This window comes from Andrena cerasifolii, chromosome 11, assembly GCF_050908995.1.
Source record: "Andrena cerasifolii isolate SP2316 chromosome 11, iyAndCera1_principal, whole genome shotgun sequence".
NCBI lineage: Eukaryota > Metazoa > Arthropoda > Insecta > Hymenoptera > Andrenidae > Andrena > Andrena cerasifolii.
In genome coordinates, this window is record NC_135128.1 from 1629271 (window position 1) to 1647792 (window position 18522).

General features: G+C 36.0%; 1 long non-coding RNA gene across 1 annotated transcript in view; it reads right to left on the minus strand.

Annotated features, from left to right (window-relative positions):
- Nucleotides 1-16086: 16086 nt before the first annotated feature.
- LOC143374596 (uncharacterized) overlaps nucleotides 16087-18522 on the minus strand; it is a 362323-nt gene continuing 359887 nt past the window's right edge. Inside the window, exon 3 of the long non-coding RNA XR_013086697.1 lies at nucleotides 16087-16221. This is a non-coding gene — a long non-coding RNA (uncharacterized LOC143374596). The remainder of the gene's footprint in view (nucleotides 16222-18522) is intronic.

An 18522-nucleotide genomic window follows, 5' to 3' on the forward strand; every position in this document is an offset into this window, starting at 1 on the left:
ATAGGGAAAATAAAAGTAAAATGTCATTATTACAAAACCATGGTTCTTTATTTGTAACAGTTTATACTCTTTTGTTTTTAATTCTGCTTCTAAATTTTTAATGGTTAATTCGTTTCTTCTTTTTTTGCCTTCGCCATCATCTATTGCCAACTTATGAGTAACTTTTTTTGCTTCCGATTCATCGATTACTAATTACTTCTGCAATTGTAATAGTTCCTCCTTTAGCTTTAATAGATTTTCACAATTTTTTCCCATATTACTTTTTTTTGTTGTCGATCCTTCGACACGTGACTTTGCAAAACTGAATGACAGCTTCCCAATGAAGTGGTCGCTTTACCTTTTTTGCGGCGTTGCCGCGTCAACCTTTCAGTCAGTTAACCATAGGATCCAAAACCGTGAAGAAACACGCGCTACTGCCATCTGGCAGATAGCATCTAGCTGGCCACTAGCTAACCGGGACTTTGTCTAGAGATGAAGAAATCGGGCGTTGATGTCACGTTTTTTGTAACGCTACAAATTGGGGATATTATAAATAATACGGATAGGGTAAGTGTGGGTATTACTGCGGACTTTTAAGGTAGGTTAACTCTAAAACCCTCGATACGGCGTTCAAATGAATGAAAGTTCCTCCTTCTTTTTTTAAAAGACAGGTGGAACCTTAATAATTCCATAAAAAAATATGAGGGCGGGGTAATAAGCACAGTTAATTAAAAACACAGAGATTTGTCGATCAATGTCATTACAGGAGTTACTGCGGACATGCATGCATTACTGTGTGCCAATTACTAACAAAATACCAGTTACTGCGCATGTATTACTGCGGTCCGACGTCAGGCGAAACATAACCTTAGTACAAATATCACTTGTAGATAGAAAAATTATTTAACTTTCTTTATTTACTAAAATCAGCAGGAATGAGTAATAATTTAAATCTTAGTAATTAGTAGTACATAGTTGTATTTATTGCACTATCCGTACTTAAATGAATAGTAAATTTAATGTTATCAGGTCGGAAATAAGGTTAGAGTGCGCTGTCGTCGGTCCGCAGTAATACAGGGGGCGCGTTCCGATTCACGAATAATGCGCATGAAGTGTATAGGTTACGTGACATATTCTATGCACTTTAATCGCATTATGCGTAAATCGGAACGCACCCATGCACATGGTGTAAAGTACTGCACCTAAATATAAATTGATTTACTGTTTTTCTGAAAAAAAAACACTTACTCTATCGAGTAATAACGCTGCATTACATGTATTACTGTTAATAACAAAAATATAACTGTCTTTAAGTAGGTGTTCATGATCGCCATATCGGGAATCGATCGATGTTTCGCCTTCACGAATTTCAAACTACGATAAAAGAATTAATAATAACTTTGCTGTGCATATTTATTAATAATTATCCGTAATAGAGTTTAAAATAATTTTATCAAAAATTTTCAAGAGATTATGTACTTTCCAACATTAAATATGATCTGTTTTGGAATATCCGCTGTAATCGGGGCATCCGCAGTAATACCCACACCTACCCTATGTGTTTGGTGTTCTTCTCTTCGTCATTTAAACAGGTTTAATGGGATACTGTTCGAATTTAAATTCATGTTGCATTTTAAAATTATAAACTAAAAAAATCACGGAAGTCATAGTTTTCAGTCGATTATGTCACGCTTTGTGAAACTCTTTAAGTGGAGGTTATTTAGAAAATGTGCGATGTTCGTCTTTTTTATATTAGTCAAGGTTGTATGGAATATTGTGCGAAATTTAAATTCATGTTTATTTGAATTTAAAATTCAACATGTGTTTTAAAAACATAACCAAAAAAACACGCAAGTCATTGTTTTTAATCGGCCCGTTCTACGAAACGCTTTAAAAAAGGGTTATTCTAAATCATACAGATGCGGCAAAGATCACGGTTAGGTGGCTATATTTTTATTTGTGATTAATTCAATTTTTTCAACCACTTTTAATAGGTTTTTAAAGGTTTGTCAGTAATACACTCTACTTCATTGTGTCGATAAGGTAGGGAATGACATGAAAATAATTCATGTTGAAATCAAAAAGATATGTTTGTTGTCCATCTGTTCTACATTTATCCAAGTTTAATGGAATACTGTTCCATTTTAAAAATCAACAAACATCTGGCGCGTTTGGTGCCCAACATCCTGGGAAAATCGGTCGGCTCACCCTGAGATCATTAATTTACAGGGTTTATTTGTTTAATAAAATACTAAAATTGTTTGCCAACTTTTTGTAACAAACAAATCTGCATTAATAACCTGTAATTCAAAGTAAAGTGTACATGTGATGATATGTGTTCGGTGTCCTTTGAACTAAATTCATCGAACATTGTAGACTTTACACGTACACGGAAACACAAGAGCTAATTAAAAGATTTTTTATCACTCTTATCACTATTAAATTTACATTTAAATCACTATTAAATTTACATTTAAATCACTATTATATTTACATTTAAATCACTATTAAATTACAATTAAATCACTATTTCATTTACATTATGCGATTTAGATTACACTAAATAAGAGATTACTGCTTCCTTAGCTTATATTTTCTATCTATATAAATCAAACTAATCTCGACAACCAAAAAGCAAACGAAAACACCTGCTGAAGGAAACAGTGAATTTTGCATAAAAGAGCGAAGTGAGCCCCCGGGGGGTTGGGCACCGAAGGCGTCAGGGGGCGTAGCCTCCATGTCTTGATATATAATCTCAAATGATCACAATTTTGTTTTAGCAAAATCTGTTAGAAAATTTAATTGACATGTATAATTTTTCTAATATGCACATTTATTTAGAGAAAACCAAGTTTGCTGTCACGTCATGCCTGCAGCTTAATTTTTTCTTGCGAAAAATCATTTCAATGTCTAATTTTTAAATATATATCTGCATGTGAATCGACTTACTAATTAACACTCTGCAATTACTCACCGAACTGGGCCCGTTACTATTCCGCCCAAAATGCAAATGATTATCAAACAAGAAACATATGTTAAGCTATCACGGCCAATTGCGATTCCTGCAGCATGACGTACAGATTTGCAAAACAATTCGTGGTAGCGTCCGTTGATAAATAATTTACTACGGATAATTTAATTGAAACGGTAAAACTCGATTTATATAATGTTGCTGAAACACATTTTCCCTCCTTGGGACAAGAATTTTTTCACGTTAGAATAGTTACGAGGAATTTTACAGTGCTTTCTTGCAAATTTACATAGGGTAGACTGGGGGCGGTAGTAACACTTTGACTTTGTAATACGATTACGCAGAAACTGTTACATTTACAACATAAACTCTTATATGGAAATGTTACTTACTTATCTGACATCATTGAGTCACAGCAGTTTCGTTATAAGTCAATTAATATCCAAGTTATTAATAAAAAATGGGAAGCGGGTAAAGTGTTACAACCGTCCCTGACTCCGGGTCGGTTGTAACACTGCATGGAGTCGATAGCAGCACAAATTTAACATTACAAAACTAAAATATTTATTGATTTAAATTATAATAATAAATGAAAAAATAAAATCTATAACCAATTATTTTGTATCCCAATTGTGGCAGAAATAAAAAAACGTCTTAGCTGGTGCATTCTTCATCTGCTCAATCCTTATATTCAGTATATTGCACCCATTTTTCACTTGGTTCGCTTGTGCTATGCTATAGGATTTCATGCAAACAAGACAATATTATTCGCCTTCTTTGTCACTATTCGGTTGTGTTGCGGTTGTCGTGTACCCGGGAGAATGCGGATACAAACACTTGTATAAAAATGTCCTTTATTACAAGCAAGTTTGTACTAGTTTGTACTAGTTGCTGGTACGATGTACAAGAGAGATCTGGCACTGAAGACGTACGGAGGAAAGGAACGTGGACAAATCGGAGAATCCTATTAGCTTCTATTGCAAGGGTGTGGTAAATGGAGCTAGGATTGGTCATTGAGTAAGGGAAGAATAGGTGTTTTTAATAAAGTTCGGCTGTGACTGAGACGTTAGCTTTCACTTTGGAAGGGGGCCCTGGGACCCACGGCCTAAAAGTCTAAAGACACTTGTCAGTTCCGCGTCAGTTCCGTTCCGTTGCCAGTGGTAAGAAGAAGAGACCCTCTATGCCCCTCTTCTTCTTACCACGACGGAACGGTACAGACACGGAACGGATATGTGTGCGCAGACCTTAATCCGCCTGTTTCGGTTAAGTCACATTAGCTCGTAAGGGACTAACAAGGGAACACCGCGAACCCGGACTCACCGTTTGGAACGCAACTTTGTGGGTTTTTAGAGTGACTCAAAACAAGAACAACGGTGTGTTTCATTTGGGCCCTATCGCTATTTAAGGGGGTGAAAACTAACCTCAAAGTCAAATTGGCACTTCCACTTTTTCGCGTATAACTCTCAAAGTACAACAGACAGAAAAAAATGTTTCAAACAAAAGTTTAATGGTGCAATAAGCGCTACAAACTTGCCTTAACAAAATTTTGAAAAGAGTTTTTTTCGTCAGTTATATATTTTTTTTAACTCTTTTCAAAATTTTGTTAACGGAAGTTTGTAATGCTTATGGCACCATTAAACTTTTGTTTGAAACATTTTTTTCTGTCTGTTGTACTTTAAGCGTTATACGCGAAAAAGTGAAAGTGCCAACTTGACTTTGAGGTTAGTTTTCAGCCCCTTTAAAGGGCGATAGGGCCCAAAAGAAAGACACCGCTGTTCTTGTTTTGAATGACTCTAAAAACCCACAAAGTTGCGTTCCAATCGGTGAGTCCTGGTTCGCGATGTTCCCTTGTAAGTCGAAGCCAGTTATATTAGCCGGTGAATTCGTTTTCGCGAGCAGCGATCGAGGGGAAATGAACCACCACCACCTGACGATCGTGGATTTGTCAGTTGGAGTTGCTAGGCCCTCGCAGGGTATAGTGGGGTAGCGGGAACGCTGCTCGGCTCCGCCTGAACGTAGCCATTTAGCTGTTATTTATTCTTAGCGTAATAGTTGTGTGCGTTACGAAGCTATGCGTAAACCAAGACCAGATGAAGCTATTGAGAAAGAATCAATGTTCTGACCGATAAAGCTCCTGAATTTTTTCGGAGCTAACGCACACCTATTCTGATGTGTGTATTTCTACGCTGAAAGTTCGGTTTGGCCTACACGCCAGAAGCTTGGCACTCTCTCCACCACTACTGGCTCACTCTTGTTCTGCGAAGGCGAAAGCGAGATGGAACGAGAGCGAGTCAGAAAACGTTGAGAAACGGAGCACCGATGCAGACAAACGGTGGGACAATACCCCTCACGAAACTCACCGGCCAATACATCTTGCTTCGACCTTAATTGTAAGGGTCTTAGACGGTGACGATGACCAGATGCGTAAGAAAAGGGAAAGTCGCGAAGTAGGTACTTAACACGGTAAAACCGACCCCGGCTAACGATGTCACAATTGCCTCCGACCATGCTTTTGAACTTAAATTATCAATTTTTACTAACGAGACGTTTAAAAGTGCTAAGTAACGATCAATACTAGTTTAAAAAAGGTCGAGTTACAGATTAAAAAATCGAACATACTTGCAAAGGGAGTGTTTAGGTATATTACAATTTTAAGTCAGTAAGAAAAAAATACTTTAGGGTATCGAAAATTTATTTTCTTCACTATCCATGTCTATTGCGAATCTGTACTCCTAGGGTATGGATGTGCATATTCAAAATTGGGGTAAATATCTATTATTGGTATGTTTTGAGATATTTGGGGTGTTACATTCAATCATTCATCATTTACAATCAATTTACTCTTTCTTCTTATCGTTCGCCTTCGACCTCACTTTCTTCCGACATCCACTGTAAGTACAAGTGTGCATCCGTGACAAAAAATCCTGCCGACAAATAATTAAAAATGACATTTTACAAGAATACAATTACCACATTTCATCTCGGCAGGCGCCTTCACTTGCACATTGCTTATTAACCTTTCATGGTCACACTCGGCCCAATAGACCCGCTTTTTAACTTTGGAGCTTGACACCGGCAAGTTCCTGGCTTTGAAATGGCATTGACCTGATATTTTACCGAAATTTGTGGTTTCCTCTTCCGGTAGAGACCGTCACTTTTTCAGAAAATCCGTTGCTGAGTGGCAGCCGTTACAAAAACATCGTTTTTGAGCGTGGGTCGTTCGGAGCCATGTGTGACCAACGCGTAAATTTTATCCAAAAAATGAACAAATTGTATTGAACTCTAATTCGAGAAATTTACTTCAATAAAATGTAATGTGTATGGCTGCGACAATATTTTGTCCCCCAAGCAATATGTGTGCATAATAAGTATCTAACACAGAATGTATATATGTGCTGAATGCGCAGGAGGAGACTAGGTTTAATTCTTTTCATTGTTAAATTACTTTCTTATGAATACAAAAAATTATAATAATCATTTAATAATATATAGAACCATTATAATGATAATAAATAGTTATTTCTCTAAATTAAACGTGCTTTTTACTCCACAATTGACCATCTTCAGATCTCAAAATAAATACCTTTTTTTGAAACGCACAGTATGAAACTGTATATGTATGGTCTAGTCCTGTTAGAAACTGTATATGTATGCTCTAAAAGGACTATATCTTAATAAGATTTAGTCCTCTAAAATTGGCTCTAAAAGGACTATATCTTAATAAGATTTAGGTTAAGATTTAGATTTACTAAAAAAGGTATTTATTTTGAGATCTGAAGATGGTCAATTGTGGAGTAAAACACGTTTAATATAGAGAAATAACTATTTATTATCATTATAATAGTTCTATATATTATTAAATGATTATTATTATTTGTTGTATTCATAAGAAAGTAATTTAACAATGAAAAGAATTAAATCTAGTCCCCCTCCCGCACATTCGGCACACATTGGTTTAGCCACAATCTGTACGAAAATTAATTGAAAAATTAATTTTTTTCGTACATGTTGTCATTTCATTTCTCACTAAAACGAGATTATTCCATATTCTACAATGTTCAAAGTGTGTATTATAATTTTTGGGACTCGATTGGACTGATACAGTTCGTGCAATAACTGTTTAAAAATCGGCCGGGTCCATTGGACCCAGTGTGGCCACCGCGGAACTTTACAGAAGTGTGACCACGAAGGGTTAATAAATTAATGCTTGCAAACATTATAAGAGGACATCAAAGTTGTTAAACGTGAAAATGGTTGAGAGCGCCACAAAATTTATCATTAAATATTTCCACCTCAGCAACTTGTTGGAAAATCAATTTAACGAGTAGGTACTGTGCAGCGCAACGTGTAGTGTCGTGTCCATTTTAAATGACACAACTGGATGGACAAATATTTTATGGAGGCTGACGGACGTTTAAGTTGAAAGAGGTTTGATATCAACGAATTAGTTGATTAAACAAATTAGCGAACTCGATCAACATCGAGCTACGCTCTGCTGGTTCTACACGAAAGCAGAGAGGCTGCACTTTTCCGCGGAGCGTGCGTGTGTGCATTTTGCATTTATAACAGAACGAGGAAATCCACCGTGCCACCACAGTTTACCACGGTGCACGAGTTTCCTCGTTACGAAGCGTGAGCTCGAAAATTGTGTTTCCGTAGCACTGAACGAATTACGGTAATAACGAACGCTGATTAACTTGAAATCCTTTCGCTGCAGACCCAAGGGCCGCAGAGGCGTTGCTGCACACAGCGCAATCTGCGTCGCTTCGTTTTCATTTTATAATAATGAACAGTCTTTCTGCTTGCTTGTCCTCAATTTTTGTGATTTAATCCACCATATGCATACTCTGTAGTTGCACGAGGGATTAATTTTGATAGTGTGGGGACGGTTGTGTTCCTTCTACAAAATTTGGCAAACACATTCGACACTGTTTGGAAACGATATTGAAACTGTTTGTACGTCCATTTTTATGCATATGGGATTTGATGTTTTTTATTATTTAGGTTCGTGTCGTTAATTAAAATAGAATATTCTGCACTTGCTTGAGTGTTTTGACATGAAGAAATGGATCAAATTTCAACAAATAAACATGGATTTAGATAACAAGTAATGATTCATTTGGGACTGATAGATTTATCTTTGTTTCAGCAATAATTATATGAATTCAGCAATCGTTCGGTTAGTTAGAATAACAATCATCTTTTTTTTATTTAAAACATTTTTAGTAATAACAATATTGAAAACAGATCATTAAGGATTATAACATTTTAAATTATTTCGTAAATTTTTATTTCTATATTATTTATTGGAAAACGATCTTGACTGCGTCACATGTGATTATTTCAAGATCACTATACTCTTGTGAAATTTAATTTTTTAAACCATTACCTGCCTCTCGTTCATGTGTAAAACTCAAGTCTTAGATGTCCTGAAGACTCCTCAATAGTCAATGATTTTCTAACGAACAACATTTCAGATTTCTTTTAACTATTTATTTACTGGACGGTCTGTTCTTCAAATATTTCCCTTATAGTAAACGGTACATCGTAAATCCAAAAAAAATATTCAATAAATTTTCTTTTATGGAATTCAGTACTCATTAAAATTCTCAAAACTAATTCCCGACCAACACCATTGTGTGTAATAAGACAACGCGCGATTATTATCTACATTTATGACACTAAATAGGAACTTTTGCAATTTTCTCCTGTATTCTCTACGTGCCGCTTCATTGCATTTTGCTCCTCGCTCTATTCATTGTATCGTTCTAGTTGCCTATAAATCACCATGAAACCCGATTTTTAAGGGGATTTATGTATTAAGTGATTAATGTTCTTCGATGAATGTCGCTCTGTACACCACAGTTTTCCTGTAACCTCTGTGATTTATTTACTATCGTATTCTAGTTCAGGGCTGGGCAACCCGCGGCGCATGGGCCGTATGCGGCCCGTTCCCCGACTTGCCTACTCTGCTGGGCCGCAGGAGAACGACCCCCACCATACTCTTTTATATCCTACAGTGTACGCCGTACATATACAGAGTCAGCGTTCTATCCTGCAACCCGCGCTTGCGCGAACAGGTGAAATGGCAACAGCGCCTCACTGACGCAATCCACTACAACCATGCACCGTCCCGGCGTTCGGAGAGTTACCAGCGACCGCTGGACAGCAGTGAAGCTTCGAGAATTTTGGGATGGTCTCTTTCAAATTAACGTCGCAAAGAGCTATTCAAAATTTCCGGGCCGGGTGGACAATTTTGGGGCCTTTTTCGTATTACTTTTGAACTATAAAAGATATTGGAATGCAATTTGCGCCGAAAAATGAGAAAAAATTATTCCCTCTTAATGATGGATAATTTAACATATTTTACATTTACTTAATTTATTTTCTATCAATTTTTTAGTTTTTTTTAATGAATTGTTTATTTCATACTGTATTTAATGCTGTTTTTAAAATTCGTGGTGTTGATAAACAATAGGCTAGTCGTTTCTGTATCATTACTTTCAGAAATTGAGAAATTAAATATTTATTCAAATATTTGTTAGTTCTGCAGACCTCAGAATCTATTGTTCTGGTTTTCTGCTTTATGATTTTATCCTTAATGCAGTGCATACCTAGATCAGACGTAAGGAGGGGTAACTAATGGGTTGTGCCTTTGATTGTAGCGGTGTTTGGTTTTTTTGTCGAATTTTTGTGTCTGAATGTTTTAGCTACTCAACGCCACGCCTTTACCGGCTTCCGTTAATGTCATTTTTTTGGAAAGGTGCGCCATTATTGTGGCTGTTATACGCAGGTTGCTAAAAATCTCTCCTTACAAGGGTCTAGCGCCGCGGTCAACCCTGTCGTAGCTACAATTTTTTAAATTGAGACGGGTAAGAGATCAGTCGACATTATTTTCAAACCTTATTACAGTAATCTGGGGTGCGAGTGGTAAACCGATCATAAAAGCGAAGCGCGCGGCTCGATTACCTGGGCCGAGAAATTCCCAATAGCTTTTTGCGACGTTAATTTGAAAGAGACCATTCTAAAATTTTCAGAGCCCAGGCATCACTGCTGTACAGCGCTCGCTGGCAGCTCTCCGCTGGGCCGGTGCATGGTTGTAGTGGAATGCGTCCGTGCGGCGCTGTTGCCAATTTACAAGTTCGCGCGAGCGCGGGTTGCAGGATAAATCGCTGACCCTGTATATGACCGCACTCGTCGAAGTAAAAGGAAGGGATATGGAGTGGCGGCTAATTTGCTGATGGTGGGGGAAGCGGCTGACTGGTAGTGGGGACTGTGCGGCCCGCGGCGGCGAACAAGTTGCTCAGTCCTGCGCTTGTTCATATGTAATTGAAATAAAACCGTATTATTATTGTCATTATAATTATCAATTTCTTCGATACTTATGAACAAACAGCATCATTTAATAGATTAAATTAGAATTTTGAGTATGTGGTAGGTATAATGGTAACACAAAAAGGAATTAAATCAAAACCAGAACAATTTTGAAACGGGAAACCTAACACTATTTAATAATGTGTTTTATCTCGTAACATTGTACACTCGATCGATTTTTCAGTGTAAATATAGAGCCTATTTAATAAATGTATATCGATACTGTGCAGAGTGTAACTGTCAGTCTTCACCCTGAAACAAGTGCACAATGTTAGATCAATATAGTAGGCCATATGACAGCAAATTACGAATTATAAAAGGTCAAAGGTAGTGTACGTCCTTTTCTTCAATATATGCTAATCTACGAGAAAGTTTTGACCTGACATTGTTGAAATAATAATATGTGAAAAATGAAACCTAGTATTTTCCAGCGATTTTCAGATTTCATATTAAGACACTACGTACGCAGTGCGTATTAAGGTAGGTCCTACCTAGTAGGAGGTAGACACTTCGAGCATTTCCTTCACACTTCCCTAACTTAGTTAACTGTTAATTGCATCTTCCTCATTAGCCTTGGTAAGATATTTCACGGAGTGCAAGATTTTCGTTATAAAGTACGACGACTTAAAGAAGACCTATTCTTCTGAACATACTGCAGTAGAATCTGCATCCTATGTTAACAATCTTAAACTTGTATACTAACTGTAGTGATTACTGAATGGAGTAACAGAACAACAATAACTGAATTATTAAATACAACACTTTTAATTGTATTGTTTCAATATTTTCCTCGATATACAGGGTGTTTCACATAACTTTGCCACCTGGAATATTCCTGCTGTATTTCGAATTTAGCTCGTAACAAGTGGCATACAAAGAGATATTGATAAACAAGTGAAATGTTCTAAAAGGCCGCGAGATTAAACAGAACGGTACTCCGCAGCGGCGCCGCAAATTAGACAGGCAATTGTGTTTGTACGAACTTTAGTGACTTTAAAGAACATATTGTTGTAGGTCGTAAAATTCGTATTTGCAATGACTATCGCGCATCAATAACTAAAATATAGCATGACATTAAAAAAACAATGTTAACCTTCGTATCACATAAACTCCTCTCAACAGAATAAAACTATTATTATTATGTATATTATACGCCGAGCCTCACACAACTATGCAACTATTGTAGGAACCATTTTTATAAAATTTTAAATACCTGTACCTGTCAGAAATATTTCAGGTGATAAAGATAGGCAGAGCACACTATATTTTATTATTCTTTATTGCAACTTAAGGTTCGAAATCGTCACAGAATTCAAACGTTACAGTGTATAGTGTCCACGTAGTGTCTTTCTATAACACTTACCTATCTTTAACATAACATGCGATATTATGATACGTGCAAATGTCACATTTAAACCGAGGGTACGCTCCCTTAGGGGGGGATTCTTGTCTAACAGCCCCAAAAGTCACTGATATTTAAGATTTTTTTTTTAAAAAACTGTTGGTCATATTGGATTAAACTCTTTTGGGATATAATGAGGAATCTCAGAAAATAATTGTTTATGTCGATTCTTCTTATTATTTATTAACTATTGTGGAATCTTGTCCACCTCTTCGACGATATACATAACTCCTGTTGGCGGGATGTGTAGCACCTATCACAGTTATCTGATTGCAAAAAAAATAGAAGTTTTTTAAAGTTAATTTACGCTGGTATTGGTCCACTTTAAAGAAGAAAAAAATGAAAAATTGAAAGTGTTATAGCGCTTGAAATAAAAAGCAAGCTTTTTCCTTAGACAATTCTTTCATACGGTGTTTTATATCGACGAAAAAAGTATTATAAATAAAATCTAAAATTAAAATTTTAGGTCCAGCATCAGCGTAAATTATTTAACTTTAAGAATATTTTCTTCTTTCTGCATCAGATGACTGTGACAAGTGACAACCTGTCGCTAATATCGTCGAAGAGGTTTACAATAATTAATAATTAATAAGAAGGATCGACATAAAAAAAATATTTCCTGCAAGTTTAAAGATGCCTCCTTATATCCCAAAAGAGTTTAATGCAATATTAACAATAGTTTTAAAAAAAAAATCATAAATTTCGGGGGCTGTTACAGGAGAATTCCCTCCTTAAAAGAGAAACGTGGTCGTAGCGATTGTTACGTTGAGGGACTGTCCGTTGGCATTTTGACCCTTTTGGGTGTCTGGAATGCACGTGACCCGGCGGGGTCATCGTTTCCTCCAGTGGTGTGGACCAGCCAAGGTTTTCCACGAAAAACTGATACTCGGCTAAGGGCATTCATGTCCCCACCACTTACTAAGCTCAATTTCATAGTCTAAAAAGGACCACGGATGCATACTCGATGGTACTTCTACTTTAATACGTTTAGAAGAAAGAAACTATCGAGATCGAATTACAGTCTCCTTCGAGTATTCAACTTAAGGGGAGAAGACCGTATAAATCGAAAGAAAAATAGAAACAAATTTTTTTCCATAAATCGCTTCTAAAACATTTTAAAAATATATTCTCAAGTTATAGGCCGAAATTCAACTTCGTATCGATACTATAGCTTTGTGAGTCAGCGCGCCTTCGAGCGCCGAGCATACCTAAAACGCATTTTAAAAACGTTTGCTCGAAACCACGTCTTCAAAATTGGCGGCGGGGATAACTCAAAAACTATTTGACCTATCAACTTCAAATTTTGCACACTTTTAGTTTATAATATTCCTCAGAATATGAACCACAAGGTTTAACCAAATTATTATATATAAAAATTATTATAAAATAAAAAGCAAATTTTTCAAAATACGTCATCCCATTAAAAAAACCATCGATGATCTTGAAATTTCGGGAAATATAACCTTGAGAAAAAAATCATCTCCGTCAGAATAATTGTCTCTCTGAAGCAAACATTTTTTTCCTTAGACTCGTATCATTAAAAACAACGAAAATATTTTATGTTTAAATGGTAGTTGTAGCAACGTTGCGGCTACATTGCAGGAACGTTGCCGCAATACTGGCGCAACGTTGCAGCAACATTGTGGAAACGTTGCAGCAACATAGTGGAAATGTTGCAGCAACATTGTGGAAACGTTGCAGCAACATAGTGGAAACGTTGCAGCAACATTGTGGAAACGTTGCAGCAATAATTCTATGCCCGCCCCGTGCAATGTTGCCGCAACGAAGTGTGCTGCATGGGGGTACCACGAAGAACTACCTACCCTATATTATCAATTGTAAAAACTGAGCTGATAGAACATACATTGTTATTTCTTACTCGGAGTTTTTTTTATTAAAATCCAATCGTTATTTGAGTTTCCAGTGTGAGATGTACCTAGAGAGATACATCTTTACCGCTCGAGATGTATCGCATTATAAAGTTACGAGGCTGAACCAACATTCCTAGTGGCCCCCCGGGTGTTAACCAGACACCGGTTCGTCCGCAACTAACAAACTCCATAAACAATCTCAAATCCTCGGCTTCGCAGTCGCCAATCTCATTACTCTCAGCCTCGGCTCATAAGTCGATGCATATTTCATGCGACAACTCTGCTCTTCCGTAATGGAAAATCAACGCTTCCATGCGGACGAATGCGCGCGGCTGTTGTTCTCTTGGAATCTCAGCAATTACGCGGATAAGGGTCACTTCGTATTGATGTAATAGACCCTGAGATTATTTATTATACCAGATGTCTAACAGTCACAATAATCGCGGTAATGAAATTCTTAAGCTCAAAAATAGCAAAGAGAGCTCCACGTTCGCATCATAAACCCCGTGGCCTTTCGAATCCTTAACACTATGGAGGATGGTTTCAATTGGCTTCTATTATCGTCAGATCCACTAATTAGTAATCTAAGAAAACTTCCCGATTAAAAATTAAAAAGCTCGTCACCAGAAGCGATTGGGAGTCCGATTGGGAGTACTAGTTTTAAGGGCATATAATTTCATAGGTTTAAGTGTATAAATGTAAATAATAAAGAAAATCTTTATCGTTCGTAATTTTTGTAAGTGCTGCTTCTCGGCTAATTTAATTTCTCATATATCAGAACGTAAAAGTGCTGAATTTTATATATTAAAAATAAGTTTTGAGGTTTTGGCCACGAAAAAGGATATAGTTCTTCAATTGACATTTGCATTAATTTTATTATATTCAAAAATTTCATTTTTGTGGATTTGGCCATAAAATCGCAAAATTTCCCCACTGTGTTACGTGACGATCAGTTTTTTCCATTAACGACCTGCTTCTATTTTTTTATCAACATTTCCCCAATTTTGTACCCCGAAAATTTTTAATAGAGGCCTCCTGTTTCTAAATATTTTTGTCTTTTTGAATTCGGATTAACCATATGGCCTGAACACTGTCAACGCGACAAGCACGATTTTGTCGCCAGCACAAATTTTGACGAAGAGTATACAGGAAACGGATTTATGAATTTGATTGAGAAAAAATTTTTTCTTACTCTTCGATATGTACGTATTACCTATACTAAGCAATACATTGATTTACTTGCGTTGTTTGGTTGAAAGAAATTCCCGAAAACACCCTTACTTTTCAGACCATTACAGTGGTCTCCCCCCTTAAGATAATTTCAAAATCAGATTGTGATGTAGACATGTGTACTTACGTATGGTTGAGATCACTTTGATATTACTTATAATATATGTACAAGAAATGGACGTATTCAAATACATTAAAATAAAATTAACGACATTCGTTTTAAAATTTTTCAAATCAAATCACGGTGCAAAAAAATTAGTTCTGTTCATTATATTCATCCTTTGAATTATCTAGTTGCAAATTGTGACATACATGTTTCTTCGTATCTTTAAGTTAAAAGTCCGTAACTATTCACGCATTCTGAATTCCATAATTCACCCTATCTGTAGATACAATACTATAAACTCTTTCTAATAACAAAATTAGAATACATATGTCTAATTTTGCCTTTTTCGTTTGTGCAAACGATGATTTCGTTCTTAAATGATTTCGTTCTTTCCTATTGCGATGTAAGTTAATACATGCTCGTTTATGTAACATCGTATTATTGCTACATGCCATTCTGAAATTCGCAGTACATTTCACGCTTTCACGCTGTCACGCAGGTGTTAATAAGTATGAACGACTCTTGGCGATTTTAACCTCGGTGCGCAGATTTTTAATGGAAGGTTGTGGTAAGCATAATAATAAAGATTTTTTTCTTCTTCTTCGAGGTGAAACACTGAAAAACGGACTTTTAACCGTGTCGATATAAAACATGGTGGCAATCGGTCTAAGAATAGGAATCAGAGCAATTTGATTAAAGGAATTTGGTGTGATCGTATTTTCAACTTACATAATATTTTTTAATTAGTATTATATTTAACTCTGTACCACGTCTACTTTAACCATCTCCTCATCATTTTATTTTTAAATTAACATTCCATTGAAACTAATCGATTTATTAAATTTGAATAAATTGTATAATATTTAGTAACAATCAACATTTTGAATAATTTACCAAAGTAGCTAGAGATTCGCATACCCATACAGCACACTTCGTTGCAGCAGTATTGCAGAAACGTTGCTGCAATATTGTGTTGTTGCAGGTTGCATTGCAATATTGCAGGAACGATTCTGGAATATTGTTGTGCATTATTGGAGTGGCAACGATCCTGCAATATTGCAGCAATATTTCAAGTTCGTTGCCGTGCAATGTTCCATTGGCAACGATCCTACAATATTCCTGCAATATTGCGCGCACATCGACGTGCCATGTTCCATTGGCAACGATCCTACAATATTCCTGCAATATTGCGCACACATCGTCGTGCAATGTTCCAGTGGCAACGCCCCAGTACAATTGCACCCACATTGCCGTACAATATTGCAGAAATATTGGAGTGGCAACGCTCCTGCAATGTATCGTCCGTATCGCCGTGCAATGTTCTAGTGGCAACGATCTTACAATATTTAAGCAATATTGCGCGCACATCGACGTGCAGTGTTCCAGTGGCAAAGCCCAAACAAATTTACGCACATATTGCCGTGCAATTCTGTAGTGAAAAATATTGTAGAAACATTACAGCAATATTCTGAAGCAACTATGACTTTGCAAAATTTGTCGAAATATGTACATGACGTCGAGTAGATTCTGCAGCATGTTTCATTTAACTGGATACGCTAGAATTTCTCGTTGGCCGTCGATCATATGAAAAAAGTGTTATCGTGAGACTTGTTTGTACATGAAATTATAGAACAGATTTGAGGATTAATTTAATTTTTTTAGACAGAGTAGACACTATATATTTTAATGTGTGAAATTATTATTATTATTATTATTAAACGTCTTTATTGCACAAACACGTACATACAATCAAGCAAGAAAAAAGAAAGAAGAAGAAAAGAGAAATGTAAAGGTTCAGTCTAAAGACTGTTTTCCAACCTAACCAAAAATGACAACGGGTGAAAGTTTTAGTCCGCACCTATAGTGTTACAAATACGCACCTGCAATATTGCGAAGGCGGACATAGGACTGAACCTGCAACGTCTCTGCAATGTTATGGTGCAACATTGCAATCTTGCACTGCATCATTGCAGAGACGTTGCTGCAATATTATGGTGCTGTGTGGGTAATAACTATATAAGTTACATAATTGTTAAATATTTACCGTTTAAAATTGTTGCAAATGCAATTAATGTCACTTATTCCTATGTACTTCTCTAGTTTTAAGTATGTAGAAAATAAAACTTTTTGGTTTTTTGTTCTAAGTCAAACGCCGTGAGATTGGACACCGTGGAAAAAGTCGCTCCTCAAGATCTTGCGTATCACGGCTCTACCGCTGCCATTTTGTAGGAAAAAGATACGATTTTTTCCGGCGAGAGTTGTACAATAACAGGCTTCATATTGAATTGTCTGTTTATTTCATTATCTTCCTAAAAAAATGCCGAAAATGACTGCAATTTTGCTCCGTCCAAGGTAGTCTAACCCCTTAAACGATCTCCGAGCGTTTTCGCTTATCTCTGCATATACTTTTACACGAAACCTTTATTCCGATTTCCGACAGATTCGGACACATTTTGTAGTCTCTAAACTTATTATAGTAAAATGCCACTCTGTTTCTATATAAATTCTACGCTGAGTTGTAACTAAAATAAAATGTGGATTATATATATTTATTTTTTATTTACAGATAATCGAAGCAGAAGATGATGCAGTGTGATCAACGTCAGAGAAAAAAATTTGTTGGGACATAGTATATTATATTAATTAAACAAGTTTATTATACGATATTATTCAGCTCCGATCCTCTGTTTGCTTCTAAATTAATAATTAATTAACGAGTTTATTAAACGATATTATTCAGCTTCGATCCTCTGTTTGTTTGTAATTTAATAATCCCATAAAAAAATCCCCTAAAAATTATTATTACTATAGGTGAAAGAGAAAATAACACTGCTGCACAAGCAAATGAAATAAGCACATTTTCTTGTATAACAAATACAATATTAAAAATTATCTGAAGTCATTCCCTACTATGCAAATTATCTTTGTAAAAAGACATGAGATCCCCATAAAAAACTTCCAAAAATGTAAAAAAAATTACGTCAAGTACATGAAATCAAATAAATCATAAAAAAATAGAAGATAATAATAATTACAAAATAAAAAAATATGTGAAATCAAAATGAGCTGCAAGTACATAAAGGTGCTTTCAGTCAAATACTTGGCCTGGCGGGGCAAGGTATTCTCAGATCATCAATACCCATACCTTCCCTCTCGCGGGCTTTCAGATAATGTGCCAATTTAAAACTCTGACAATATGAGTACACTTTCATTATTATTTTGCGTTTTTAAATAATTTTTATTCATCCACACCTTGACCGTGCCTCGCCAGGCCAAGTATTTACTTGAAAGCACCTTTATGTACTTGCAGCTCATTATTTTTTTTATTTTGAAATTATTATTATCTTCTATTTTTTGTGATTTATTTGATTTCATGTACTTGGCGCAATTTTTTTTCACTTTTTTGAAGTTTTTTATGGGGATATACTTTTACACGAAACCTTTATTCCGATTTTCGACAAATGCATACCTATCGCCATAAATCTTGCAGATCCCATTTTCCAGAATCGAGAACTCCCTTTGTCGTTGGAAAGCAACTTCTTCGCTCGAACTTCGATGGGTTCTATTTGAAATAAATACATTTCCTCTG